Raw genomic sequence first — 20,411 nt, forward strand, 5'->3', positions numbered from 1 at the left:
TTACCTTGCTAGTTTTAATTTTCAAAATCAAAATCAATTTGGGTTTACAAAAGGCAAATCCACGGAAGACGCGTTGATGGGTTTTGTTAAATAAAATACATCTAAGCATGAACAATAAGTGTAAAACGTCTGCCCTTTTCATAGATTTCAAGAAAGCCTTTGATCTCGTAGATCATGATGTGTTGTTACTAAAAATGGAATCCTTAGGAATTAGGGGAGTAGCGCTAAATTGGTTTAGCAGTTTTTTAAAAGGTAGAATCCAGCAAGTAAAAGTTGGTACTGAACTTAGTAGTTTTTTAGTAGTGCAAAGTGGTGTTCCTCAGGGGTGTGTTTTGTCAGCAAATCTATTTTTGATATTTATAAACGATTTGTTAAACATTCAATTTTTTGGAGAAATTATGCTTTTGCCGATGATTTGGGGTACATTTATTCTAACAAAGACAAAAATATAATATACGGTGAAATCTGTAATGACCTGAAACAGTTGAGGAAATGGTGTGATTCTAACAAAATGGTTGTTAATGTAAAAAAAACTAAATATATAAATTTTGACAGTGTAGATTTTGCTTTCGATAGACCATTTAGATTTCACTCTTCAAAAATGTAAAAATTCAATTACTTGTACTTGTGAAGAAATTATTAAAGTTAAGGAATTCAAATATCTAGGGGTAATTCTTGATGAACGTTTGTCGTGGAAAAAAAAAACAAGTAATGACCATTTATAATAATTTAAAATTAACCTTAGGAAGTTTTATTATTTAAAAAATTTCTGTGGTACAAAGTTGCTATGTACGCTATATTATGGCCTGATTCAGTCTCGTCTTCGGTACGGTATCACCTGCTGGGGTGGGGCGTTTAAATTTTTAATTAATAGCATCAGAACGACCCAAAACAAATTTATTAGAATTATTAACAAAAAAGGATACAGGGAAAGCAGCTTCCCATTGTATATTAATCAAAATATTTTACCAATACAGCATTTATTTGTTTTCAAAACTTTGAAACTATTTTATATATTAAGTGGTAACAGGGGATCAGTACAGATATTTCATGGTACAAGAAGCATCAACAAAAGACTTTTTAAAACGCCTAAAGTAAACAAATCAATTTTTAGACAGTCGTATCTCTATTTAGGGCCAAAATATTTTAATCAATTACCAATGGATATTAAGGAAATTTCTAAATCGAATGAGTTTTTTACTAAGCTAAAAGCTTGGCTATTTACTAAAAGCGATCTGAGTTTCATGAATAATGTTTTTTTTTAGCATGATACTAATGCTAGACTGTATTCACCATTTCTTTGAAATCGAATGTTAGTAACACTATAAATAAGGAAGGAAGAAGGAGTTATGTAATAGTTTTAGTCCTAACAATAAGAAGTACTCTTTTGTTTGTTATCAGCAGTGATAAGCCGTGCGCGCTGCAGTGAGCTGTTTGTTTAGTTATAAGCATCAAGACGGACTAGACTCATTCAAGTTTATCAGATATGTTATTTTTGTTTGTATATTAGACGCCAAGCCACACATACTGGCAATTGTGGCAAGGCCTATTCCAAGCTCTGTACTCTTGTTTGTATACATGTATGATATTGAGGAATAAATATTCATTATTTCATTATTTCAAATTCCACAACCAAAATTGTGCTATTTCATAATTGTTACATGTCAATAGTCAATAATATTTTTTTCATAAACATTAAGTTTAGAGTTAGTGCCAATCAGGTTGCATAAAAATTACTCTAACAATGTAATCAACATAGTGTCAAAATTTTGTCTTGACTCGGTGTTTATCAAGTCCGTAAAACTTCACCCTTCCTCCACCGAAAAGCCCCAGTCTTCGTGTAAAAGGGGTGATAAAGTAGCCAGTTAGTGAGGTGGGTTTTCAATGGAGTCCTGGATTCTTTTTAAGGTCATCTGGAAGTAGGTTGTGGGAAGTTTCATCACCACGTGGTTTTGGAAACTTGACACCATAGAAGAATACGAAATATAGAAAACGTTTTCAAAATAAAAAACACCAATAGTGTGATACTAAACAAAAAATTTCAATTCAGTTCCCATTATATTCTTAATATGATCCTTGGTCACAAGAATACTTTACTAACTACTTATAAGACTCTAGTAGATATGAACGAATCAGGAAGCAGGGGTGACAAAATCTTCAACCCTCAGTTTTTGCGTTCATGGTTGTGGGTATGTGGAAGGCCCATCATCATCTATACTTACTTACTTACTCCCATGGCCATGGATACCCGAGGTGGTATTTGGCCTCGCCAACCAGCTGCCTGCATCTCTCCCTGTCTTCACAATCCCCCTGACCCGCTCTCAATTTCCGCAAGTCCTTCTCCACCTGGTCCTTCCAGCGATTTTTGGGTCTACCTCGAGGTCTTCTTCCAACTGGATTGTGTTTCCAAACCTCTTTAATCAATTTATCATCCTCCCTCCTCATCACATGGCCTGCCCATCGAAGTCTCCTGCTCTTTGCTTCTCCTACAACGTCTGGAGATTGAAACATCTCTCTGATTTCTTGGTTGTGCCCCTGATTCTCCATCCATCTCCATCTCCAATAGGTCCGAAAACTTTCCTCAAAATTTTATTCTCGAATGTAACCAATTTCTTTTCTGCCTGTTTATCTATCCATGTCTCTGCTCCATAAAGAAGAACTGGTCTTATAACAGTCTTATATATTCTTAATTTTGTTTTGTAAGACAGTAATTACTGTCAGTATTACTGTAATTACATAATTACTGTAATTACATACTTATCATCATCTATATGTACTTTAAATTTTTTTATCGTAAATGTGTCTTATTTATTGATTTTTTGTGTTTTATTATTTGTAATTTTTACATGTTTTTTGACTTCCATTGACTTTTGTGTTTTATATACCCGGCGATAGGACTTTCGTCCCAAAACATGTAGTAAGAATTGTACAGAATCGAATTTTGGAACTTATAACAAGTTAAAGTACCATATATTTGTCTGTCTGTTTAGAACCGAAAAAGTTATAAACAGCAACGGTCTGTTCCATTCGTGCCACACACTGCTGATGGTGTTGTACCGCAGAGACTGTCGCCGCAGCTACACGCAGCCCGGCCACTGGCTCGTCAAGGATCTACGTACATCTGCGTTCATGGCCGACCTCGACAAAGGCAAGAAACCCAACCAGGTAACTGCTAAGAGTGTGCAGTTAGTGTTAGATTTATAATTGTAAATAATAACTAAAACAAATAAAAGAAAGATTGATAAAAACACTAACAATCTAATTACTCTTCTGCAAAGTTACAAAATTCTGAATAAAAAAATATTCTTCTCCCAAAGTTAAGGATTTCAGTGCCTCTTTAAACTTTACTGAATTAACCCCTAATGCGTAACTTGACAACTGAAAAAAAACCATTGACACCTTGTTTAAAGTCAGCTGTTGGAGAAAATATTACACCAGATACAGACATCGAAGCACCCGGATCTAGTAGCTGTGTTTTCCCAAGAATGACCTATTTACCCTTTTAAGCCTAATGTAAGTTGTTCTAAAAATCATAAGCTTAGGTCTAGTTCAGACAGTGACAGTGTCTATTAAACAATCCACATCTATATAATAGATTCACTGATTGAGATGAAATTTTGTACATTATTTATCCATAACAAATACTTAGTTTGCAAAAAATAAAACACCTTATTCCAATATTCTTATTTTAAATGGCGACTGTGTTAAATATTTAAACTAAAATAACTTAAAACCCGTGCACTTCCTAGGGTAAACCTTTATAATCATCTATACATTAGTACAGCTAGAAATCTACCGAACCAAAAGTACAAGTAAGAACTACGTAATAGATCAATGGTCACGTATAGCCTACCACTCTCAGTAATGTGTCAAACTATTGGACGCTTTTTACTGATTTGCTTTGTCTGATTATCTATGCTGTTAGGTTAGGTTAGGGATAGAGAACTAAATAGGCTACAAAAAATTAAGCACAATTGATAAAACGTGTCTTTTAGTTGTTTTAGTTTCAAAAATCACCATAGTTTCTTAAATGGAATATTGGAACAAGTCCATTAATTAATATATAAAACAGGTTTTTATTCGGATGAGCACATTTCAACATACAATAATTTTATTCTGACCGTCTTTTACTGTAGAAATGAAATTTATATCATCAGTGGCAATGCTTATCAGTTAACTTACTTTACATGTCCGGATCTAAACTTCTGTTTTCCAAAAATTAGCCACCAAGACAGTTTGTTGTCATTTGCCTTTGTCTTTGAAGATCTCCAATATACAGGGTGTCCCAAATATTAGTGCGAAGTTAATAACCAGAGTTGGCGAACCCCTAGAGGTTGCTAAATAACCTAAAACTTGTAATGCAATTATTTATTATTTTGGAGTTATTGCAGTTTTTTAATATTTTTTACTTAACTCTTTTATCTTTTATAACATTCATGGCTATAGTAACTTTAATAAGATAGTTGCCTGATTTTTCATGTTTAAAAACTTATGATCCTGAACAGTTTTAAAATTGTTTAGGTAGTATAATTAAATCCACGTAACTCTTTTATAGTACGTAATTAAAAAAACAAGTTTTTCTCAGCTATTTACCCAACAAATATCGTGGAATTATCTCAATCACATGATATCTCAGATTCCGTTCAAAACATTGAGCCAAAAATGTCAGTTTTACTGTGGCAGAATAGAAAATAAGTTCTGTGATGTTAAGTACGGAAATATTGTAATTTTTACGTTATCCAAACCGACCATAGTAATAAAACTTGTCACATAAATAAAAGCATCTGAAAACCTTGTATAACTTTAAAATTATAAGGTATAGAATTTGTCTTAGCCCTTTAATAATAGTTTATGCCTCTTAAAAGAATACCATTGTATTTACCTAGTTTTATAGTAACAATTTAACTCATTATCTAAGTTTGTGAGGTTATAATCTGTTTAATGTGTTATATTAAAAAAAGCACACCACTTTATTGACTAACAAATTTATTCTCATCTCAATTAAACAAAATATTTGCAACACTATAATTTCATAAATATTCAATATTCCAATTCATTATAGAATTCTTGGTTAGATTCCCCAAATCAAAAAGTGCATAAAGACCTGTGATGGAAAGTGTGTGACATCAAGGTGCATAGTGTGGAGGTGCGTGGTGTGGCAGGGTAGGATGTGGGGGGGTGTGGTGTAGAGATATGTGGTGAAGGAGTGGCTGGTGTGAAGATGTGTAGTGTGGGGGTGACTGTCCACACCCGGTTTTAAGCCGCTCCGTCCAATGCAGCTTTCTGTACTGATCAGCCACTCGTAAATTCAGCACAATTTCCTTGTTCCCTTCTGGCGCACACCCACTGGTACTGTTTCTTGAGTAGTGTCCTCCTCTAGTGTAACTGGGGACTGTTCTACTTGATAAGTGTCCTCTTCTAGTGTAACTGGGGACTGTTTCTACTTGATAAGTGTCCTCTTCTAGTGCAACTGGAGGCTGTACTTCTTGATAAGTGTCCTCTTCTAGTGTAACTGGGGGCTTTGTACTCCTTGATAAGTGTCCTCTTCTAGTGCAACTGGGGGCTGTACTTCTTGATAAGTGTCCTCTTCTAGTGTAACTGGGGACTGTTCTACTTGATAAGTGTCCTCTTCTAGTGCAACTGGAGGCTGTACTTCTTGATAAGTGTCCTCTTCTACTGTAACTGGGGACTGTTTCTACTTGATAAGTGTCCTCTTCTAGTGCAACTGGAGGCTGTACTTCTTGATAAGTGTCCTCTTCTAGTGTAACTGGGGACTGTTCTACTTGATAAGTGTCCTCTTCTAGTGTAACTGGGGACTGTTCTACTTGATAAGTGTCCTTTTCTAGTGTAACTGGGGACTGTTCTACTTGATAAGTGTCCTCTTCTAGTGCAACTGGAGGCTGTACTTCTTGATAAGTGTCCTCTTCTAGTGTAACTGGGGACTGTTCTACTTGATAAGTGTCCTCTTCTAGTGTAACTGGGGACTGTTCTACTTGATAAGTGTCCTCTTCTAGTGTAACTGGGGACTGTTCTACTTGATAAGTGTCCTCTTCTAGTGTAACTGGGGACTGTTTCTACTTGATAAGTGTCCTCTTCTAGTGTAACTGGGGACTGTACTACTTGATAAGTGTCCTCTTCTAGTGTAACTGGGGACTGTTCTACTTGATAAGTGTCCTCTTCTAGTGTAACTGGGGACTGTTCTACTTGATAAGTGTCCTCTTTCTAGTGTAACTAGGGACTGTTCTACTTGATAAGTGTCCTCTTCTAGTGTAACTGGAGGCTGTACTTCTTGATAAGTGTCCTCTTCTAGTGTAACTAGGGACTGTTCTACTTGATAAGTGTCCTCTTCTAGTGTAACTGGAGGCTGTACTACTTGATAAGTGTCCTCTTCTAGTGCAACTGGGGGCTGTACTTCTTGATAAGTGTCCTCTTCTAGTGTAACTGGGGACTGTTCTACTTGGTAAGTGTCCTCTTCTAGTGCAACTGGAGGCTGTACTTTCTTGATAAGTGTCCTCTTCTAGTGTAACTGGGGACTGTACTTCTTGATAAGTGTCCTCTTCTAGTGTAACTGGGGACTGTTCTACTTGATAAGTGTCCTCTTCTAGTGTAACTGGTCCTTCTTGGTAAGTGACCTCTTCTAGTGCAACTGGGGGCTGTACTTCTTGATAAGTGTCCTCTTCTAGTGTAACTGGGGACTGTTTCTACTTGGTAAGTGTCCTCTTCTAGTGCAACTGGAGGCTGTACTTCTTGATAAGTGTCCTCTTCTAGTGTAACTGGGGACTGTACTTCTTGATAAGTGTCCTCTTCTAGTGCAACTGGGGGCTGTACTTCTTGATAAGTGTCCTCTTCTAGTGTAACTGGGGACTGTTCTACTTGGTAAGTGTCCTCTTCTAGTGCAACTGGAGGCTGTACTTCTTGATAAGTGTCCTCTTCTAGTGTAACTGGGGACTGTACTTCTTGATAAGTGTCCTCTTCTAGTGTAACTGGCGACTGTACTACTTGAGTAGTGGCCTCTTCTAATATAACTTGAGCCTGTACTCCTTAGTGGTTTCCTTTAACAAATTAGTATTAGCAGGAAGAGAGTATGAATGAATGCTTACTTGCAGCAGGGATCATACAAAAGACATCTGTTATCCATGGAAATAAATAACAATAAGCGATGTAATTTTTTTTAATGTTTCCGTGGATACATGTATAATTATTACTGTTATATTTTTACATACAAATTGTGGGGACCATAGAAGGAATGTTACAAAATGCATGTATACTGCAATGTACCAATAAGAAATAAACATTGCATTTTTGAAAGAAATTATTGTTCTATAGTTGATTTATATGTATCACATAATACTTTGAGAAAACTTTTTCATTTTCAATGTCGAATAAATGTTGTGTTGTCTTAATATGAAAAAGGCAATTCAATTTATAAAATAATCTTTTTTTAAACAACATAACTGTAAAGCTGTCACTTTTTAAAAAATGCATTAAGAGTTTAAATAAGAGTTGTAACAGATGTCAAAATTTTGATCTAAGCTGGAGTTAGTGCAGGTTACAATACTGTATTGACTCTCCTCCTTTATTTGTCAAGATTCTTGTATGGGCCAGTGGTCTATGAAGACAAAGGCAGAATTAGGTTACAAAGAAGATCTGCCTCTCCTCTTTCAAAACCAAATACATTGTCTTAATGGTACAATTAATGCTGAATCTGATAACAATAGCCTGCTGTAGATGAAGAGGAAGTCCCATATATATTTTGGGACTATTCTCGTACAATCACATTAATAATGTATAAACCACAAAATTATGATTAAAAATATTAACTTTATAACAGTTTTGACTTTTTTCCATATTTGTTTATTTTTTTACTCCACTTAGGAAATTTGATCATTTATATTGGAACTTAATTATCATCCCCTATAAATATTGTTCAAAATGATACCTCATGACTTTCACTGTTTATGTTGAAAAGTATAGATGTGTTTAGATTTTTTTGGTAATTTTTTATTTGTATCCTTTTTTGTGCTAAACCCCGACTGGTTTTTATTTTTAAAAGAGTTGTGTTCATAAAAAAATATGTTTATTTAGGTTTGTTTCAACAGCTTATCCAAATGTTACAAGGGCAGTAAGTGATGTTCAGTCAAACTTGCGTTAAAGTTTTCTTATCTCAGATCTGCAGAGGTTACATTGTTGAATGAGGTACTCGTGTTGTGACAGCTGCTGCTGCAGAAGATGCCTCACGTCATACCGCATGAGGAGAGGGTGCAGCTGTTCCGCAAGTACGTGGCCAACGAGAAGTCGGGTGTTGGGGTTGACGGAGTCGGCCTGCGTCACTCAGAGCAGCACTCTCATCACTGTACACAGGTGAGTTCGTGCGTGTCGTGCACAGTAGTGTTTAAATAGCTTTGTAAGAGATTGTTTGCTACGGAAATGTGAGGGATGGTTTGTTACTTCAGTCATGTTTTTGCATCACCTTGCACATGGATAATCCATGCCTTTTCTGAACAACAGCTTTAAAGCTAACTTATCGGTAGATCTCAGAACATAAAGTGGTACAACAAATTTTACAATGTTATACGGTTAATGTATATTTTTCTAAAGCTAATTTTAACTCTTACCAATGCTAAAATTGTAACATATAGATAAGTTTTCTTACAGAAAGCACAGAGAAACATATATATTTTTTCAATTTCAACATAATTATGTATTTCTTAAAAAATGTGAAATTCTTTTTGCTGTTATTCAAGTGATTTCTCCTTTGTTAGCATTTCAGATATCACCTCTGATGGGAAGAGTTACAGTTATGATGAAAAAAGTGAATGTGACCGAGTACATGCTTTTGGCTGTCAGAACTTGTTGCAAGTTTCTTCGAAGAAAGTAATTTTCATTATATAAAAGTGGTTGTACAAAAAACTACATGGGGGGAAAACACCTTATAAATAGAGGCCTATGTACAAAGTTCCATGTACCTACGGTAGTGCTAACTGAACTTCTCCTCGGTTCATCTTTTTTGCGCTTTCTTTCATTGATATCAACACTCACATAGAATTGCTTTCCTGCTATTAAAATGTTTGGAAAGATTTTAAATTGTTTCAATATCAGAGAGAAAGATAAAAAATACATACTTTTAATGAATCACTCTTCATCATTGAAACTCATAACATTCATCCAAGGAGAATTTCTAGGTGGAAAATTAGGATTAAGTAGTCCTCTCTTTCACTTCATTCAAGAATCTGGTCTAAAATGTAAATCTTGTTTGAAGGTTCCACAGTAGCTTTGGAGACTCTTACAGAAGTGTTTTTGAAATGTCTATTAGGATGTTTTTATTTTGGCACAACTTTAATGGTATCTTCAAGTGACATTTGGTTTTCACAATGAATGTGCAACTTAATAAGTCAAAGGTGTCACGGTCTTGGTTGGGCTGTTTGCCACAGTACGTACGCCTTTTAAACTGACGGTGCCACAATGCTCATAGCCCAGAATCTCCACAAGGCATGTTCAAAAAATAAACACCTCCTAGAGGCTTAAGTGAAATTAAAAATACATTTCACAAGGTTGATTTTTAGCACTTTTTAAGTGATTAATTAATAGGTCTCTATTTAGTATAATAAGTTGTACAAATGTATTTCAGTTCTAATAAGCAATGAATATACTTTAAACTACTCTTGTATTGGTTCCAGGCATTATTTAAGCACCTATCATATGGAACAAACATTTTAGAATCCTTCTTTATAAAACTCTACTGTCCAAGAGATACTTATAAAAACTATTATTAATAGTTTTAAAATATGTTTAAGTGGAACGTCTGGACGAAAACAATAATCAATATGAAAGCTAAGAACTTGACATCTGTTTATCTTTGATGTAAAAAAAGCTTTACCGATGAACCATTTTTTTGCTTGATAAAAAATTGTCACTGTTTTAACTTAAAATAAATAAATTATTATTCTTTTAAAATTTATATTACTGCAACGCTTATTTAAAATGTGGAAAATAATTCCCCATACTCTTTCAAAAATATTTTACTTTTTAATAATTTTTAATTATTAGTTTTAATGTCGAATGCTGACTCATTTCACCTCATCAGTTAAACAGTTACAAGTGATTATATACGTGATATAAACTTTTAATTGTTTTTTGTGATGCACATGTGGTGTAAGGTTGGTAACATTGCAGGAGTCGGATAGTGGAGGACGGCTACCGACAGTTGGCACTACTGCCTGCTCAAGCTCTCAAGGGGGTGATCAGAGTGCGGTTCATCAACGAGCAAGGGTTGGACGAAGCTGGAATCGATCAAGATGGCGTTTTTAAAGGTGGTGTTCACTTTTGTGCTAATTGATTTACTGTATTAACCTCTTGGGGATCATAGGGATTCTGGTCCAAAGTTGGACATCTGTCGCAACTTGAACAAAACAAGTCATTCAGACTCACATTTGTTTGATGTAACGTCTCTGTAAAAATCTTGTGAAAAGGTTTTAAATAACCAGTCACAAATTATCTTCCTCCGTGGTTTCACTTTCTGTATTATTACAATGTGTAGTTTGCAAACCTGCGCAGTGTTTTTTTTTTTTTTTTCAGCCGACCAACAACTTGGAGCATCTGCTGCTGTTTGGTTAAACATTTGTTTTGAAGTCATTTGTTTTATGATTAGATGCAGGTTTAGTTTTATGATTAGATGCAGGTTTATTATGATCATCTAGTTGTCAACAAATAAACATGAGTTTTCATTTTCAACTGGAATGGCATCAACGAGCTATAAATTTATATGTAAATTACTTGTAAGTGACAACTAAGTACGCAGTTTATTGTTTAGTACCTCCCTTGTTAATTTAATCCCTACAGTAGTTAAGTGTCAAAGTAAAAGTGTAGCCTCTAGTTTCATAACATACTGGAAACGGAATTAGTTGAAATACTATTGCTAACATAAAACGTAAAATCTTTATTATTTCACTCGTGTAATTGCAAAAACTCTGCTTGTTACACAACGATTTTACTCTGTTGTGATAATAGGAATTATTATATAACTTGTTTTGTAAATCTACCACACCTACCTTACGTACATATTACATACCAAAACTTACGCTTTATTAATTCATATCTGTATATATCTCATCTCTGCTACATTTTTTAAATGTAGCTCACATGTGGGAACCTAAATTAGATCTGATCCCAAAGAATAATTGAGTTAAACTGAGTTTGTGAGTATATTTGGAATTGTTTGAACAGAATTCTTGGAAGAAACTATAAAGCGAGTGTTTGACCCCTCGTTGAACTTGTTCCGAGTGACGTCTGAGGAGCGACTCTACCCCTCCCCCACCTCCTACCTGCAAGACAACCACCTGCAGCTGTTTGAGTTCATCGGACGCATGCTGGGCAAGGCGGTCTATGAGGTTTGTGGTTCCCTCATTATTTTTGTTTAACCCCAGTAATTAGCATCTCGAAGAGATGCTCGTAGAAAACTGCAATGTTAATGGACGTTAAAATATTGCATTTAGATTAATTTAGTTTTCCGGTGTTTGTCGTAGTAGGGTTGGATTGAAGCGTAGCTGGAGTAAATACGAGGCATGTTTTTAAGTAAGCACTGTTTTGATATATAACAAAATCAAGTAAACTTTTTGTAACAATTTTATTTTTATACGAAAGCACCATCAATATTAAGGCATTTATAATATATAAACATAACCTTTTGAGAAGATTGCTACCTGATGTAACAGTGACTGAACACGATTATTTTGACGGTATTGTCGTCAGAGCAGAAAAAACCACCAAGATGGCCGACACTCATCATCAACTGTGAAAGTGCTCCCATTAATTGTGAAGTTTTAGTGAGTAAAAACAACAAAATACTTACTGATCTGCACATCATTAAACACCACTAAACTGTAAGTGTATTTTAGTCATGAAAAATCACTTAAAGACGTAACTCAAAAGAAGAGAAAACAATATATGCTGTCACAAACTGACACATCAAAGCCACTTTGATTAAAGCCACATATTTAAGCATCATTGACAGCAAGCTTTTAGAACTTGAATAATGTTTTGTTTGGAATTAAGCACAAATATGTCTTAATATCAAGACATCTACAGTGACAAACTTAATTATTTGAATTCAGTACTCTTTAACCAAGCTACAGTGGCAACGCAACACCTGTGCTGACACAGCAGTGGCAGACATTCCTACAGAACCTACCTCAAACCGTGGTTACATTACACTGGCAAGGTCATCACTGCACAACATCTAGCATATGACACATTCTACCTCAACGGCTGCATCTACACTATTGAACTGCAAACTGTTGACAACAAGAAGTTTGAAGAGGGAAACCCTTTCTCTCACAAATTGCTGTCATTTTAATACACTGACAAATTCTGAACCAGCCAAACAGAATTAAAACAAACTGATCAATTCGTATTAATAATTTTTATTATTTTTATTAATACTGATAATTTCTTCTTCAAGGAACCATTTTGTAAACTGACAGATTCTGAACCAGCCAAACAGAATTAAAACAAACTGATCAATTTTATTAATAATTTTATTAATAATTCTATTATTTTTATTAATACTGATAATTTCTTCCTCAATGAAACCATTTTTATAAACTGACAGATTCTGAACCAGCCAAACAGAATTAAATCAAACTGATCAACTTTTATCATTACTGTTTTCTGAACCTCCCCTGTCACAAAGAACTTTTAACATGCCAAAAACGAATTCGGAAACGTCCAAATACCCCTGTGGTGTTTGCAGTATCGGGGTAAGATACTCCGGTATAATATGTACTGGGTCCTGTAGCCAGTGGTACCATGGTGGCTGTGTGAATATATCTGACAAGCACCTAAAAAAATTGACCCAAGATGAAATAAAAACATGGACTTGTGAAAATTGTAAGACCTCAATGACTGCCCAAAACGGCTCTATGTCAGAATCAACCTTTGTGGCAATAGGAGAAGCAGAACAACGTCCCACATCTAAGACACCCAGCCCATCAGGATACCACAAGGTCAAGGAAAATAGAAACACAGTTATATCTGATCTGGAGCTGAGCTTGAGTGCTGTAAAAACAAAGGTAAAAGATCAAGAGGGACAAGAGGAAGATGATCTTGAGACATCTCTGGCATTGGCAGCAGAGGTGGGCAGTCTTCTTTTGGCTGAAAACTTGGAGCTGAAAAAAGGATGCTGAGGACCTAAGCACCCGAAACTCAGCGCTGGAGGCTAAACTTGCTGAACTGGAGGCAACACTGGAAGATCGAACTGAAGCCGAGGAAAAATACCTACAAAAAAATTGAAGAATCGGGAAGAAAACTACAAGAAGCTATAGCCCAGATCGCAAAGGAAAAACAAAATAGACAAGAACTACAGAACTTTTACGAGGATCATGACACAAGACAGACTCTCATTTTTGATGAACAAGCAAATAAAATATTAGAACTAGAACAAATAATCCTTAATCTCAAAAGAGAAAAATCTGGACAAAGAGATTTGCTGGACAAAAACCAACAAGACTCAAAGAAATTCAAAAATGTAGAAACGCAAACCATACAACCAGCCACAGCCTACACAACAGCACCGTCAAGTCCAACACCAGTGAAGCAATTACATGTAATAATAAACAAACCGAAATTAAACCAAGATGACAAAACGGGCCTACCTGAGACACCTAAACTCACTAGCGCTTCAGAAACACAAACAGATTACTCAGAATTTTATGTTCCCAACTACTCTGCCTCTCTATTAATTGAGCTGACTCAACTGAAGATTCGACAAGACCAACTAGAATGCTCTGTGGTAACTTTGCAAGAAAAAACTGCTTAAGCAAGGTGAACAAACAAACCCTGCAACACCACCAGCACTCACACAAAGTACACCCACTGCAAAGAGTCATTCTTTCCTTGTTCTAAAAACCATAACATAAGTAAGAGCAAAAAACAAACTGGGAAGGAGAGGAACCATTTCAGTGTATCTCTCCAAGTAGCCAAAAACAAAGCTCGGCATGAAGAACCTGCCAATGTAGAAACAGGCTTGAGAAAGACTACTGTAAATGAAGGATTAATTGAAGGGATCAGAAGAGAGAGAAAAAACCACCACTGAGTGCTAAAATCCTCCTAAGTGGAGAAACCCTTGAGGAGTTTGTAACTAGAGAACTTGAAGCCCTCAAGGGATGCTCAGAAAATGACCATTTTCAAACCCAGCAACGCCAAAATAAACCCATCAGTAAAAAACTTTTCTAACCAAAGTCAACCCCCACAAATATACATCAATATGGAAAGTCGCCTCAAAAAATGAAAACGCTTTTTTAGAAAACTGCCAACCAAAACAGGAAAGACACAAAAACATACAAAACCACAGGATTTTCATCAACTCCACTCTGAAAAAAAGGACTCAGCCTCAGAAATCTCAATTTTCCACCAGAATATAAAGGGGACTGTCTAAAAAAGTTGAGAGGCTAAATCATTTTCTGAACCAGTTGCGCCCAACAGTACTGATATTAACTGAACATGGGCTAAATCAAGATAATCTACGCTCAATATCAATTCATGGATATAAACTAATTACAGCTTTCAGCAGAGGCAATCATAAACTTGGAGGAGTTGCGATATATCTGGAGGAAACATCAGGCATTGAGGGAGAAGCAGCGGATATTGCCAACTACTGCATAGAATTAGTGTGTGAAGCAGCCTTGATAAAGATCAAAATTAACAAACAATCACTACATATATTGGGAGTTTATAGACCTCCAGGAGGACAAAGTAAACAAGCAATCGAGATGATAGCTAGTATCCTGGAAAATATTCGAGCAGAGACAAATCCAATACTTTTAATGGGTGACGTTAATTTTGACAGACTAACTGACAATCCAGAAAACCAACATTTTGAAGAAGAGCTGCTAAGTCATGGAATAATACGCCTCCCTCTCCCAGAAACACGCATAACTAACACTTGCAAATCATCTATAGACTGCATATGCACTAACATGCCCAATTCAACTGTCAAATTCAATATTTTTCAAACAGGCTTATCAGATCACACAGGCCAACAATGTCTTTTACACCTAGAAAGTAAAATCCCACAAACATCAGTGAGTGAACACAGAAGAAATTTCAGTAAACAAAATCTTCAAAATCTTAAAACGGAGCTTATGAAAGTAGACTGGAGCTGTGTGTATAATGAGCCTGATGCTGAAGAAATGTACAATGCCTTTTACAGGAATGTAAGGCTGAATCTGGACTTAACTTGCCCAAATAAGAAATCAAGAACCAAAAAAAGATCTAAGCAAAATGGCAAGTACGATGAAGAAGCCAGGAGATTGAAAGAAATTTTTCTCAGGGCCTTTCGGAAATATGAAGTAACTGGCAATGCTGCAGATAAGGCTGAAATGATCACTAAGAAAAAAGACTACGACCTCAAGCTTAGAAACCTTAAACGTACTGCAGCAACAGAATACATAAATAAATCCGACAATAAATCAAAAGCACTGTGGACCATAATAAACTCAGAGAAGCAGGCTAAAAATCCAAGTGTAACACCTCTTCAAATGGAAATAAATGGTACATTTGAAAACAATCCCTCGTTGATTGCTGAAAACCTAAATAAATTTTTTGCAGAAGTAGCAGAAAATACACTGATAAAAAACAGAAATGATCTGCATTATGTCCCGCAGTCAATTCAAAACCCTCCCATTAGGCAATACATCGAAGTGTTCAACTTTGCTCCAACTAATGAAAAAGAAGTTTTAGAAATAATTAGCTCTCTCAAATCAAAATTATCATGTGGTTTGGATGAGGTACCATCCAAGGCTGTCAAGCATTGTGCTGAACAACTCGCTGCCCCCCTTGCTGCTGTGATAAATAAATCATTTGAACAAGGACACTTCCCATCATTACTAAAATTATCGAAGATTTACCCAAAACACAAGACTGGAACAACTACAAAATTAGAGAACTATCGGCCAATCTCATTGATATCCACATTTTCAAAAATAATAGAAAAAATTGCAATCAAAAGGATGACTGAACATCTGCAAAACCAAGAGCTGCTAACAAAACATCAGCACGGCTTCTTAAAAGGAAGATCAACACTAAGTGCATTAGTCAGCCTAGTTGAATTTGTCACAGATCAGCTGGAGGACAACAAACTTGTAGCAGCTGTTATGGTTGACTATAGCAAGGCTTTCGACTGCTTGGGACACGACCTCATTCTAACTAAACTGGCAACTCTAGGTGTCAGGGGAGGGTCGGGGAACTGGATAGCGAGTTACCTAGAAGGACGCCAACAGCTTGTAGAATTACAAACATCAACAAATGGTAAGAAGACATCCTTCAAATCCACCTTTTCACCCTCAAATAGAGGAGTACCACAAGGCTCAGTTTTGGGCCCTTTTCTGTTTGTCCTTTTTAACCAATGATTTTCCAAATTCCATAAATTATAACTCTGTAATGTATGCCGATGACACTACTCTCCTTCTAACCACAAATACTGCTGAAGAGCTCCACTCTGACATAATATCATCAACGCAAGAAACACTTCACTACTGTCTCCAAAACGACCTGGTAATAAATCCAAAAAAGACAACCTGCATAAACTTTAGTAGGCGACTGGACGAGATACCAAAAAATTCCTGATCTCTTGGTAGAAAAAGAAGCCAAATTACTGGGAGTTACCATAGACTCTGATCTTTCCTGGACTACTCATGTCAATAATTTGAGCAAGAAGCTGGCATCAGGGGTTTTTGTTGTGAGAAGAATGAAGTGGATTGGAGGACTCGATATAGCGAAAGCAGCCTACTACGCCTTGATTGAATCCCACATTAGGTATGGTTTGATAGTGTGGGGTGGCACAACCAAACAAAACCTAAATAGAATCCTAGTCCTACAAAAAGAAAGCAATAAGAACACTTGCTGATCTAAAACCAACAGAGAGTTGTAGAGAATCTTTCAAAGCACTAGGAATTCTAACAGTGATAAGTCTCTATATCCACACTGTTGTTACCCACACACACCAGCAGGACTACAGACGAGGGGAGAATATCCACCACTACAACACGAGACGAGCAAAAGACTACATACTTCCACTACACCACACTACACAGTACAGCAAGAAGCCGTCGTACATCGGACGTAAACTGTATAATGCACTACCAGAATCACTGAAGAACCTGAACACCCAACAACTGAAGAGACAACTACAGGACTGGCTGGTGGAACGACCGCTATACACATTGGAGGAATTCTTCACCATGACACAAACCTACTAATTTTGTAAAGCAAGAAGCATGAAGACAATTCTGTATTTTGACGCCATTACATTTTCTTGATGAAATTGTAAATAAAGCATTTTGATTGATTGATTGATTGATTGATTGAGGTACTGACTGTTGGCCTTTAAAATGTTCCTCTGATGAAAAACACAAATGGTCACTAAATTGGGGCTGTTTGGGAGATTATCAAAAATGTCATAGAGAACACTTCTTGAAACTTGAGGAAACTCTCCTAATAACGAAGAAATTGTGAAAAGTCTGTTCATTTTTGCTTTATCATTAACTTTTTGCGCGAATTCGAAGGTGATCATTGTGCGTTATCCAAAGCATTTCTCATCATGAAACATTCTTTTTGGTAATCTTTTAAAGTTCTTAACCATTTGAATGCCATTGTATCACTAATTACGTTTGTCCATATACTTCTCAATTCTGTCTCTGAATTTCAATGCTTTCACGCCTTTAGCACCAATAAAACAAATAACTGCACGTACTTCAGTACTTCACAGTCGGCGAGATTCTCAATTGATGGGGGCATTTGAAATTTGAAATTAACAGACGTAAAAACAATTGACTTTTGGGGTAATTGCATCTATGGCTTGGTAAACAGATGGTAGACCAGCCGTAGCGCTGCAGTGGCGGAATTTCAAAACGTTGCTTACTTAAAAAAACACGCTTTGTATATAAGAATATGAAGAAAGCTTATTGACACAGGAATATGGAATATGGATGGATTAGGATGTTTTACAGAGTATAACACAATTTATCAAAAGCAGCAATATTCTGGTAATGAAGGAGGTTTAGGAAGTGGATCTAAACTTAACTTTTTTTATCTATGTCTTTTGTTCTGAGGATTCTATTTTTTTCTGGACGTTTGCCATTATTCAGTGAGACAAACTCACTAATTATTTTCTTTTCTTACTGCATGACCTTCAAATTCTGCTGGTATTTGATTTGTTTTAAACTAATAAAGACCATTATTTTGTAATATAGTGTTAATCACCATTTACTTGCACCATGCAGGGTATCGTGGTGGATGTTCCATTTGCCCTGTTCTTCCTGTCACAAGTGGCTGGCCAGACGCAGCAGGCGCTCTACTCCTGCATGGATGAGCTCCCCTCGCTGGACAAGGAGCTGTATCGTAGTCTGACCTACATCAAGCACCTGCAGGGCCCCGGCGACGTGTCCCAGCTGGACCTGAACATTCTCTGTGGACGAGGATGTGTTGGGGCGGCTGGTAACCCACGAGCTGATACCCGGGCGGCCGAGCGCTCACCGTCACCAACCAGAACAAGTCAGTGCTTCTGTTAGCATGACCAGGAGTACCAACTGTTCTATTCACTAGTGGTGTAGAAGTTACACTTGTTCCATTTAACTAACGGTTTCCTTAAGAAGCAGTAAATGTTTCTGAATGTAATTTAATACTAATCTATCCCTAGTATTAAATACCGTGAGGGACCAAATGAATATTATACAAAAGAATTAGAGCTACAGAGTTAAATTTACAATAAGAAAATCAGACAGACTAGACTACAAGTTCTCCGGACAGAATTATATAGAAGACTAATATTTAAAGTTTATGGGAAGGAGAATTTTTAAATGCCCACAAAATTTCTAAATTTGAATTTGAGGCGAGGGGGACAAACATTACTAGAGCGAGAATGCACCATGTGCTCAGCCACAGGAAGTGTCGACACACACAAACACATGTGTGCACGGACACAAGGTACGGAAGAAACTGTGAAGGACGCTATGGAGATACAACGTCACACCAATTAAACCTGTAGGGGTATAGATTTAACCTATTGCTCTGACCAGAGACAAAAGAAGCTTAGCTGATCCCCACAATCAGCTTTTCGTATTACAACCAGTTAATGTAGTCCATTGAAATTACATATATAGCAACATATCTTACAAAGTATTAACCACATTGATTGCTCTTTCAGAGTTTCACAAACTATATTTATGGAATAAATATTTTACAGTTCCATTCAGAAGTATTGATAGATTTATGAATTTATGCAAACTGTTTCTGTTAGAGTTTCACATACTATTTTATTTAGCTTATTACCTTTTTTTCTTGGAATAGTCATATAGTGGATGGAATAGTTTTTTTTTTTAGAATTTTTAACTCTTGATATATACTTTTTACTCAAGAATAGCAATTGTTCCGTTCTAGAACAATAACAGTTCGGACTTTATCTGTTAATTAAATACCATCTTGTGGGTGATTTATCTTTTTCTATATGTTTTTAAATGCTTTATTGCTTATCAACAACAGTAATAATTTTCCTGCATGTCTTTTCAGAGATAAGAGTCACTGATAAAAGACATCAGGATCAGTTTGTGTCCATCGTTTAGTCTGTCAACATGAATATAATTCAAACCAAGTCAACCTTATGTCAACTAGATGTGTATGACCGGGGACTTCCACAATGCTTAAACAAATGACAAGAACTGCATGTCTATAGTTCCTTTTATCTAGAGAATTTACTTCTTAATGAAAATCGTAGAAAGTAATGTATTTCAATTGAAACATGCTACCAGTCTGATTGATTTTAATCAGACACAATCAGGCCTAAACAGAGTAGGAGTAAGGTTAACAAGTCTGGTTTACATGTCCAGAATCAACTACATCCACCTGATGGCACATTTCCGGATGCACACGCAGATACAGAAGCAGACGGCTGCCTTCATCAGAGGCTTCCGCTCCATCATCAACCTAGAGTGGCTCTTCATATTTTCCACGCCAGAGGTAAGTTTTTTTTCCACATCCTCTGTTGTTTTGGACCAATATCCCACTGTTCTTGTCAAAGAGAAAATTCTTGTCTGTCTTTCTGCTCGTTCATTTCTAATGCTAAGTGTTTACCGTAAATTGTCCTAATGTTAAATTTCAGAGTTTTCACCCAACATTTTTAATGTCTCTACTATTTTAAAGTGTCTACCCATTGGTGGAAATTTCTCGTAGATCAACGACTCTGAAATTTGATTGCTCAAATTAATGGTATATCAAGGACAGCGAGTAATTCCACAATACAGTGTTGGCTAATCTGAATGAACGCATCAGACTAAAATTCAGACATCCATTTTAACAAAGTAATGTAAAATGTACAGTTGTAACCTCCACCAGATCACAATCTTTACTGGAAGATAGGTACT

The 20,411-nt window shown here is 36.2% G+C and overlaps 1 pseudogene; it reads left to right on the plus strand.

Annotated features, from left to right (window-relative positions):
* The window catches only part of LOC124373617, a 31,938-nt pseudogene extending 11,931 nt beyond the window's left edge, over positions 1-20,007 (plus strand).
* The last annotated feature ends 404 nt before the right edge of the window (positions 20,008-20,411 follow it).

This window comes from Homalodisca vitripennis, unplaced genomic scaffold, assembly GCF_021130785.1.
Source record: "Homalodisca vitripennis isolate AUS2020 unplaced genomic scaffold, UT_GWSS_2.1 ScUCBcl_6034;HRSCAF=13055, whole genome shotgun sequence".
Taxonomy (NCBI): domain Eukaryota; kingdom Metazoa; phylum Arthropoda; class Insecta; order Hemiptera; family Cicadellidae; genus Homalodisca; species Homalodisca vitripennis.